The sequence below is a fragment of the Trichomycterus rosablanca genome, chromosome 10 (genome assembly GCF_030014385.1).
Source record: "Trichomycterus rosablanca isolate fTriRos1 chromosome 10, fTriRos1.hap1, whole genome shotgun sequence".
Taxonomy (NCBI): Eukaryota; Metazoa; Chordata; class Actinopteri; order Siluriformes; family Trichomycteridae; genus Trichomycterus; species Trichomycterus rosablanca.
Genome location: NC_085997.1, coordinates 6,884,322 through 6,895,728, shown reverse-complemented (window position 1 = coordinate 6,895,728; position 11,407 = coordinate 6,884,322). Strand labels below are relative to the sequence as shown.

Genomic DNA, 11,407 nt, shown 5'->3' with positions numbered 1-11,407 from the left:
ATTTGTGCCAATTCATGATCATAATCAACTGTTGACATCACCTGTTTGAAATCATGACATTATTTAGTTGTTTTTTAACTTATTACTAGCCCTAAATGTTCCTGTTCCAACGTTTTTAGAATGTGAGTCGATGTAAATATAAGAAACACTGCATCTAGTTTATTTGCATTTTCTATACTGTCCCATTTTTTTATTTGGGTAGTATATTTCAATAACAAAAAAATAATTTTGGCATAATTAATTTAAAGCAAAACTCAAGAGAGTTTAACAACGTGTGGCACTTTTATCCCTTTAATGATCTGTTCAACCATTATTTTAAATCAAAATATTTGAGTAAAATAAGCTGTATTTAAATCATCTTTTTTGGGCTGTATCTACTCACTGAATGGCATGTGTTGAACAAAAAAAATATTGGTATTCTTACTTTAAGAAAACACCATTTCTAACTTGAAGCCAACAGCTGAAAAATCATGAATAATAAGTTGGATAAGTTGAGTTCTTGTTGAGAGCATTAAAGGTTAAAGACGTGCTGCATGTTCCTCAGCACCATGAATCTCTCCTCCGCCGGTCTAATACAGAAGTTATCTGAGGAAATATTTGTCCGTAGGTGAGTTTTTAAAAATAATGGACGTGTCTTCATGAGTTTTGCAGTCAATGAATTCCAAACAAATGTAATGATTTATGAAACGTTTTATTTGTGGTTCGAATGTAATCGGTGAAAGTGGTAGGTAGATATCTGAACAATGTTAATGCTAATAATATGAAAAAAAAAACGCTGATGCTTCAGCTTTACTTTGTTAATCATTGTTAACTTACATCAGTGTGTTGGAGCTTCTGAAATCTCCATATTTGCGGGTCTTTGGGTGAACGACGCACATCTAGAAAACTCTGATAGCTTTTAGAGAACGTTTGCACATGCGCATTAATGTGTTTAACTCACAAGCGCAGATTCACCAAACCAGCGTGCAGTCCGTCACACATCTCACATCATTTAACTTTCATTTTGTAGTAACGAGTAACGAATTTACATACAGCGAATGTAACGGAGTAAAAGTACACAATTTCTTTAGAAGATGTAGTGGAGTAAAAGTGAAAGTTTTTATACTCCAGTAAAGTACAAGTACTTCAAAAAACTACTTAAGTACTGTAACGAAGTATTATTACTTCGTTACTATACACCACTGACTAACAGAGTGTTGATGCTGCATTATAAAGTGAGGGTGCAACGTGTTTAAACTCACGTACTCTTTTCTATATTACGTGTTGTTTTTAAACCATCACAGACTCAGTTCATTTAAAACGTTAATCTTAGCCTTTAGGACGAACAATGTGAGGTCTTTTTTGAAGTGCATTTTTTTTTTTTTTTTTTTGTTGGACCTGTAGGGTTATTTTCTTGGTGTTTGTGGTGGTGGTGGTGGTGGGGTCTTTGTTCCCATTTTGGTTTATTTAGTAAATGATGTACTTTACATCCATTTCAATTAGGGCTGCACGATATTGGAAAAAACTGACATTGCGATTTTTTTTCTTCCCTGCGATATATATTGCGATATTTAAAAAATGCAGGAATTTTCACCACATTGCTAATAATATTAATAATGCATGTATCTTACTCTAAGTAAGGGGCTCATCTGTGAAAAAGGGTGGTGCCTACAAGGATTACAAAAGATTATGACCAGCTACATCTTTGTACTTGGTTGAAACTGAGCATTAAACTAAGAAAGCTTCAATATCTCTTCTCTCACAGAAAAATAAACATGGCTGACGGAGCGGACAAAGTTGTTTTCAAACGTAAATAAATAATTATTGATTTTAAACGAGTGTTTTTATTAGCAAGTATGGGCTTGTCAGCAAATGTAACCGTTTTCTGTACACGAATCGAGATGTTATATTGACATGTTAGCGCTAGGGTTGCCAACCGTCCCGTAAAATACGGAATCGTTCCGTATTTGAAAACTGAATGTCGCGTTCCGTATTGAACTGATACGGGATGCGCTTTGTTCCGTATTTTTATCAATGGGAGAGAAATGCTGCAGCTTAGACTGTTCAATACTAGAGCTGGGCGGTTCCTGAATCAACCGGGTTAATGATTCGAATCTTTGTACTGAATCAGGAATCACGAGTCCGAAATCTCAATGAACCCGGATCTTATGAGTCCTCTGACTGGCTGCTGCTCAGTACACAAGGCGGGTGTGAGCCGTCATTGAAAATGAGAACGGTGTGAATTTTTGTTTTGTGTCAAGCAGCAAAAAAGTTGTAGCATGACGTATTTGATATCATTTGCATTAAGAAACATCGCACGTCCTGCGATGTGACTATCGCGCATGCACACATCGCGATGACGATGCTGAAACGAAATATCGTGCAGCCCTAATTTCATTAATGTGAACATTTCCATTTTTGTCGTAAAATACTGCTGTAACAATGTAAATGGACGCTGAATAAACATACTTAAATGGATATTTAAGTATTTAAGTACATATTTAAATGGATGTAAAGTACATCAAATAAACCAAAATGGGAACAAAGACCCCACCACCACCACCACCACAAACACCAAAAAAATAACCCTCCAGCAGAGCTGCAACAATAAACAGAGCAAGATCAGGATGAATACATGATTCAGTTTCTCAGTGATCAAAAGCCTGGGTCCTGGCATCCATGTGGATGTTACTTTGACACGTACCACCTACCTCAGCATTGTTGCAGACCATGTTCACCCTTTGATGAAAACTGTATTCCCTGATGGCTGTGTCCTCTAAAGAAGTAGATTTGTTTAAATCATGAGCTGTCAGAAGTGGGATTCGAACCCATAAACTGCTTAATCTTTTCACATTATCATGTATTGTAAATGTACTGACTGTAACCCATCTGCTGCACTGTACACTTTGTCACTAGGCTGTAAACCAAAAATCAATAGAAAGGGAGCCCCATATGAGATCTCCAACTGACCAAATAATGTTTTTGGGTGGATCATTCTTAGCACTGTAACGGCACTAGCATGTTAGGGTGTGTTTTCTCTACTATGAGTGTATTAGGTACAGCCTTCTTGTTGGGTTTTTAACTGACTGGATTATTTATTAAGATTAATAATTATTCATTAAGAACTCAAACCCTGTTTGTGCTCGTTGTAGGCTATTCAATTGTCCACTAGATGACATAATATGAATACAGTTAGAAAGTAAAACGATGTCTGTTTCGAGCAAAGTTTCATCGCATGCTGACCTGTGTGGAATACAACTGATGTATGTAGCACTAAGAAGTGTTTCTTAAGGGTTCTTTTAGGTGTTCTTGGTAGAACTGTTTCTACTTGAAGAACCATTTAGTATAATTTAAGGTTCTTTGCTAACTCAATTTGATTTTTATGGATTTTTTTATTTTATATATATAAATGCACATAACATTTTAATGAAAAGCAACGCATAATATAGAAAAGAGTACGTGAGCTTAAACATGTTGCACTCTCACTTTATAATGCAGCATTAACACTCTGTTAGTACATTAGAATTTACAAAGGGTAAAGGAAAGTTTTGTGTAAGGGGAATTAGCTCCAATGGTAGAGTGCTCGCTTAGCATGCGAGAGGTTGTGGGATCGATGCCCACATTCTCCAGTACACAAACATTATGATCATTTTGCAATCTGAAAAGATGAAATTAGGGTAAAATTCGTTGCAGCATTAACCATAAGGCTAGTCTGTCCATGTTACAATGTCAGTAACGCCCTATTTACGCTCAAACAGTTTTGTTTACATACCTTTTTTGTTTTGTTTTGACAGAAACGCATAAACTTATAATTTTTTATAATGTTTTATTATTTGATACTGTTACAATTGATACAATATAAAGTATTGTACATATTTAAGTTCGGTGGCATAATTGGCCATAGCTTGCTTTTAAAAACGACCACAGTGCGCCATCTACAGGCCATTCTTGGTACGTCTTGTTAAAACGTAGCCAATGGAAAACTGGTGCCCACACTTATGTGGCTTGGGATCTACTATTTCAGTCAACAGGTCATCGGGATCTACTTTTTAAAAAGGTTGGCCTCATCATTTTTCAAGAATGCTTTAAAGCTTTTTTAAATGCGCTTCATTTGCCTGTATTGATATTCAGCATTACAGGGCAAGCGTGGGTCCAGTGTCACGAACACGGGGCTCAAGACAAAAATACACCCTGGACAGGGCGCGTCAAACCATCGCAAAGCATCACACACTAATTTATCCACTCACTCACACATACAGGTGCAATTTAGAGCAGCAATTACACCTACTGGCACGTTTTCATACCCGGAGGAAAGCCACGCATACATGGTGAGTATACACCGATCAGCCATAACATTAAAACCACCTCCTTGTTTCTACACTCACTGTCCATTTTATCAGCTCCACCATATAGAAGCACTTTGTAGTTCTACAATTACTGACTGTAATCCACCTGTTTCTCTACATGCTTTTTTATCCCCCTTTTATGCTGTTCTTTAATGGTCAGGACTCTCCCAGGACCACTACAGAGCAGCTATTATTTGGGTGGTGGATCATTCTCAGCACTGCAGTGACACTGACATGGTGGTGGTGTCTTAGTGTGTTGTGCTGGTATGAGTGGATAAGACATAGCAGCGCTGCAGGTTTTTAAACACCTCACTGTCACTGCTGGACTGAGAACAGTCCACCAACCAAAAACATCCAGCCAACAGCACCCTGTGGGCAGTGTCCTATGACCACTGATGAAGGTCTAGAAGATGACCAACTCAAACAGCAGCAATAGATGAACGATCGTCTCTGACTATCTCTACAAGGTGGACCAACTAGGTAGGAGTGTCTAATAGAGTGGACAGTGAGTGGGCACGGTATTTAAAAACTCCAGCAGCGCTGCTGTGTCTGATCCACTCATACCAGCACAACACACACTAACACACCAACACCATGTCAGTGTCACTGCAGTGCTGAGAATGATCCACCACCTAAATAATACCTGCTCTGTAGTGGTCATGTCAATAATTGTAGAACTACAAAGTGCTTCTATATGGTAAGTGGAGCTGATAAAATAGACAGTGAGTGTAGAAACAAGGAGGTGGTTTTAATGTTATGGTTGATTAGTGTAAACTCACACACTGCTGTATGTGCTTGCATGACTGTAGGACGAGTTTTCAGTGCATTACCGTAATATCCATAAAATGTGTTCTTGCGATTTCAGTGCAGAAAAGTTTGTGTAGAGACTGCAGCAGCGGATACTGTGTTTGTTTAGAAATTGAGGTCATACTTTTTTCAACAAGGTAAGTTTATTAAAATAAACGTTTTTTGTATATTAGCTTCTGGATATTTTCGGATGCTACGGACAAAACTGTGTTGTACTGCTATGATGATACGACTATGTTCCAAACCCTTTTAGACTCTTCCAACACCGTTAGCGCTTCTCTCGGTTAGTTCAGCTCATTAAATATATTATCTACTGTATCCCTTATCTTTACAAACCCAATTCCAAAAATGTTTAGACAGAAGAGAAAATGTCAATGTAAATAGACAGCAGTTTGTAAAAGATGTTATTTATATTCTAGCATACAAACATACATCGCTCCAAAATATGAATGAACGCTTCAGTCAGAGTTGCCAGATTGCGCATCTCAAAGTCCGCCAAAATGCTTGGAAAACCGCCCAACATACTCACGAAAAACAGCCGATAATCAGCGCCTAAACAATATTAAACCAGTTAAACATGATCTACTACTGCTGATATCTCACAAATCAGTGATTATAAATTATTAATGGCATTTGAAATAATAAAAAACTAAGACTAACTAGTACTAAGATTTGTACTAACTGTTATATCTTTTCACATTATTATGTATGGTAGAGGGTTAAAGATGTAAATTTGTATAAAGCATGAGCTGTCAGAAGTGGGATTCGAACCCACGCCTCCAGGAGAGACTGCGACCTGAACGCAGCACCTTAGACCGCTCGGCCATCCTGACTATCTGGAGTACCCCGGATACCACCCTCACCCCACACGGACTACTATTTGTACAAACTCCTGAATCTTTTCACATTATTATGTATGGTAAATTTACTGACTGTAACCCATCTGCTGCACTCTACACTTTGTCACTAGGCTGTAAATCATATATCAATGGAAAGAAAGCCCCATATAAGCACTCCAACTGACCAAATCATGTTTTTTGGGTGGACCATTCTTAGCACTGTAACGTCACTAGCGTGTTAGGGTGAACTCAAGTTCATATGCGTGTGAAGGCAGACGAGTGAATACTTTTGGCAATAAAACCTTTTTATATTAATTGTTAAAATTCTTGAAAGTTTTACAGGACAACGTATGTTAAAGTTTGTAATTTATGTTACATCCTTGTGGGATTAAAGCAGGTTGCAGAGCCCGAATAGCTCAGTCGGTAGAGCAGTAATGTCCCGTACTACATGGTTTATTTAGAAAGTTAAAGAATTTGTACTTTGTGAGATGTTTCTAAGTGAAATAGCATGTACTTGATCAGCTTGAAATAATAGCACACTGCATGTGTAACATGTTCTCCACACCAACTAGTTGTATGCCCAGCTGTTTCAAACAAATTGTAGTAATTGCACTACATTAAACAGTTGGTGTATCCTGCACTATTTTGGACCTTACATAATGCAGCATCAACACTCTGTTAGTACATTACAATTTACAAAGCGTCCTTTGTAAGGGGAATTAGCTCAAATGGTATCGCGTTTGCTTAGCATGCGAGAGGTAGCGGGATTAATTCCCACATTCTCCAGTGTACAAACATTGTGATCATTTAATGGCATCACGTAATACCAAAGTCAATGCGTCATTGCTCACTGAAACTATATATTTTCAGTTTGTTATGTATCTTATTGGGTTAAAGATGTAAATTTGTATTAAGCATGAGCTGTCAGAAGTGGTATTTAAACCCACGCCTCCAGGGGAGACTGCGACCTGATCGTAGTGCCTTAGACCGCTCGGCCATCCTAACTACCTGAGTTATTATCAACACCACCCTCACCCTACACGGACTAAGATTTGTACAAACTGCTTAATCTTTTCACATTATTATGTATGATAAATTTACTGACTGTAACCCATTTGCTGCACTGTACACTTTGTCACTAGGCTGTAAACCATATGTCAATCGAAAGGGAGCCCCATATGAGATCTCCAACTGACCAAATCATGTTTTTTTGAAAGGGTTCTTTTTGTGTTCTTGGTAGAACTGTTTTTACTTGAAGAACCCTTTAGTATAATTCAAGGTTCTTTGCTAACTCAATTTGATTTTTTTGGTTTTGTTTTTCTCTTGCCACATATAAATGCACATAACATTTAAGGACTGGAAAACAATCGTGCAGTTGATATAAAAAAAAATGGAAAAAGGTGAAAGAAAGGAATCTGTTTGTAATCTACCTGCAAAATTCTCCTCCTGAGATGTTTTTCTTTGTGTGTGTAAACAGCAACAGCAACAAATTGTACCCCCAGCCGTTTCAAACACACTGTAGTAAAAAGAGGACCGTTTGAAACTATAATTATGTGCAGCCTAATAATGCACTGAGTTGTACATATTAATACCCACATATTTTATGTCAAATTAAATGCTTTTTTTTTTTTGTTCAGTTCTTGCCTTACAAAGCCGTTTTGTTACTGCACTAAACAGTTGGTATATCCTGCACTATTTTGGCCCTTACATAATGAGTTCTTTCTGTGTTCTGACTGACCTTATTGATGACTGATTCAGTATTATCTTAAAATGACAATCACAAAAAACTGAATAGCTTAGTGTGCAGTGATAACCATTGTTATAGTTGTCATTGTAGCATACACTGTTGCTCAGTTACAGACTAACCCAACATAACACCAGCACAGTCTAGTTTAAACCAAAAGTAGATTTATCTCAGGTGCGTGTAAGTGCAGCATATTCTTTTATTTAATTTAATTTTCATCAAACATTTTTATCTTGGACGGGGTTGTGGTGGGTCATTTTTTACTGGGAATTTCTGGGCGGAGGGAAAGTATACAGTATATACACAATATTAAACATAAACTTTATTATAAATACTTGTAGTGCTTGTGCCTGTGCTGACTTGATCATTTAGAAACTACACACCCAGAAGCAGCAGCCACCTCACTGGCCTATAGTATGTCATCTATATTTTATTGTTCAGTGTGTTGTACTCGTCGAATACTTTATGCCAGTTTGTTTTTGGGCAAGACAGTAAATAAGTCTCTATAGTTCTACCTAATGTTTAGTCATGTGATGTTCAAGTCCATGCAGACACAAGTACTACAATGAGCAATATATAAATATAAAAAGTCATTCGTTTGCATGAATAGTTAAAAGCTAATGAATGGATTGTTGGATGGATAAATGCATTTAGATTCCCTCGATTTTACTTCATGGTAAAAACCCTACACAGACAGAAGAACAAAATAAATAGTATGAAGACCATGTTTTTAACTACAGTGCGTTACAAGTCTAAATGTTATTTACAAGTCCCTACTTAGCTCACGGGAAAATGTGCTTAAAAGTTTGCAATGCTTCTGCATTGGAGAATGCGAGCATCGATCCAGCTACCTCTCGCATGCTATGCGAGCACTCTACCATTCGAGCTAATTCCCCTTACGATGAACCCCCTTTAGCCTTTTGTAAATTGTAATGTACTATCAGAGCGTTGATGCTGCATTATAAAGTGAGGGTGCAACGTGTTTAAGCTCACATACTCTTTTCTGTATTATGCCTTGCTTTTAAACCATCACAGACTCTGTTTATCGCAGCCTTTAGGACGATCGAAACCCAATCAAAACTGTCTTTGTACCACTGATAGACTCAACTTTATTGTCATTACACATGTACAAGTACAATGCAACGAAATGCAGTTTAGCATCTAACCAGAAGTGCAATAAGCAGAAAGTGCAGAATAAACAGTATTTATGATATACATTATTTACAGTGGGTAAATAGCAGTGGTATTAACAGGATCTATAAACTATACTATAAACAAGATATGTAGCTGAAAACAATATATATATTAAGGTGCATATTAATATTAAGGTGCTATGCAGGTTAAAGTGATTAAGGTGCTATGGACACGATCAAGGAATGAGTACGTAAAAACATAATAAACAGATATATACAGCATTTATGAGATTTATGTACAAATGAGGTATGTACCAGTGAAATACAAAGCGGAAAAAGGATAAAAATTATCATGTTTGTAGTGTGTGTGTGGGGAGGGGGGGGGGGGGGGAGCTGTTCCTCAGTCTAGTAGTCCTTGTCCGGAGGCTCCTAAAGCGCCTGCCAGAGGGCAGAAGGGCAAATAGTCTGTGTGCAGGGTGGGAGGAGTCCTTAAGAATGCTGCGAGCTCGACGCAGACAGCGTTTCCTCTGGACGTCCTCAATGGGTGGAAGTGAAGTCCCTGTGATGCGCTGGGCCGTTTTCACCACTCGTTGCAGTGCCTTGCGGTTTGCAACAGTGCAGTTTCCATACCAGACTGTGATACTGCTGGTCAGGATACTTTCTATTGCACACTGGTAAAAGTTCACCAGGATGGCCGAAGACAGATGGTGTTTCCTGAGTGTCCTCAGGAAGAAGAGGCACTGGTGAGCCTTCTTGGCCAAGCTGGAGGTGTTGGTGGTCCAGGACAGGTCCTCCGAAATGTGGGTCCCCAAAAACTTGAAGCTGGAGACACGTTCAACAGCTATTCCGTCTATGTGGATGGGGTCATGCGTGCCTCCTCCTTCCCTCCTGAAGTCCACGATGAGCTCTTTAGTTTTGTTGTTGTTGAGGAGCAGATTGTTGTCCTCACACCATGTGGCCAGATGCTGTACCTCCTCCCTGTAGGCTGTCTCATCGTTGTTACTGATGAGTCCAATCACCGTGGTGTCGTCAGCAAACTTAATGATGGAGTTGTATCCATGCACAGGCCTGCAGTCGTGGGTGAAAAGGGAGTAGAGGAATGGGCTCAGCACACAGCCCTGTGGTACGCCTGTATTGAGTGAGATGGTGATGGAGTAGGTGTGGCCTGACCTAACATGCTGAGGTCTGTTGGTAAGAAAGTCCATAATCCAGTGACAAAGGGAGGTGTTAATACCCAGATCTCCAAGTTTAGTGACTAACTTGGAAGGGATTACAGTATTAAATGCTGAGCTGAAGTAAAAAAACAGCATTCGTGCTTTTTAAAGGGGATGTCATTTTTCAGCATTTTAAAGGGGATGTCGTGAGTTTCAGCTGTTCATCTTTTATGAAGCAGTTTCACCAGATGAAAAACCATTCAAAAGTCACGTACCGCTACTTTAACAAAAAGTCGTTTCAGATAAAACTCCGAGACATTTCAAAATTGGAGAATTATAAATTATTGTGTGTTTGTGTAACCCAAATAAAATTTGGGGATTACTAATATTTTTGTTTATGTTAATTTTTAACTCGTAAATAAGTTGTTCTTATTTGTTCTGTAAATAATGTTCTGGTTGTTTTATGCTGTTTAAAGTAAAGTGTATGTATAGCCCTCCCTTGATTTATTTTTAAGCCAATCAGCAGGAACTTTCACAGGTCGGGAAAAGAGCGGGAGAAAGTGGGTGGAAAAGAAGAAAAAAGTGGAGAAAATAGCGTGATGTGAAACAAGTGTCATGTAAGCGGGTAAAACACCTGTTTAGGATTTATCTCTCTTGATGCGTAAAGACAAACGGACAGTGAGTCTTATATTAACATCTTGCAGTCAATTAGTGACATTGTTTATGCTGTATCAGCCGTGAACTTCGTCTCTTGAGTTTACGCGCATGGACATTGAAGGCAGTACGCTTCCTCAGCAACTGTGATGATTACAGTGGATTAAAAGCATCGGATAAACTCTGATTGTTTCATCCAAGATCAAAAGGAAAAAGACTGGTGGATTTTTTCTGTTTCATCCATGTAAACAAAGAACGTGGACAGCTCCACCACAACCGACCAAATATACTTCGTGATCTGTGCTGATTGGGACTATTAGGTTGGATCAGGCCTCCAACGGTAATTTTGGGTACCCTTTTTTTATTGTATTATAACATTTTTGTAAAATATATTGGGGTTTGAAATGCATATTAATGATTGTGTAAATGAGTAAATAGTTAATTTGTTTAAGTATTATTAACGTATACAAGTGAAGTGAAGTAGTTTTTTCGGTTTAAATAAGAGTATAGCTTAAATATAAAATAATCGTAAGTACTGATAAGTAGTGGCCCTTTTAAATCCTTACATTACCACAAAGAAAGAGATTTCTTAAACAAATAAAAGAAGTCGGGGAGCGCTTTCCAAATACAGCCAGGGGTGCTAGGGGGCGCTACATTTGTCAATTTAAACATGTCAAAAAAGGTCACTGTAAAACTTACAGACTGACCTAATGTTTGATGCAGCGTTTCAGTGAGCAACGACTTTTATATT

The 11,407-nt window shown here is 38.1% G+C and overlaps 1 non-coding gene across 1 annotated transcript; it reads left to right on the top strand.

Annotated features, from left to right (window-relative positions):
- The first annotated feature begins 3,535 nt into the window (after positions 1-3,535).
- Positions 3,536-3,608, top strand: trnaa-agc (transfer RNA alanine (anticodon AGC)). The gene has a single exon. It is a non-coding gene; the product is annotated as a tRNA-Ala (tRNA).
- The last annotated feature ends 7,799 nt before the right edge of the window (positions 3,609-11,407 follow it).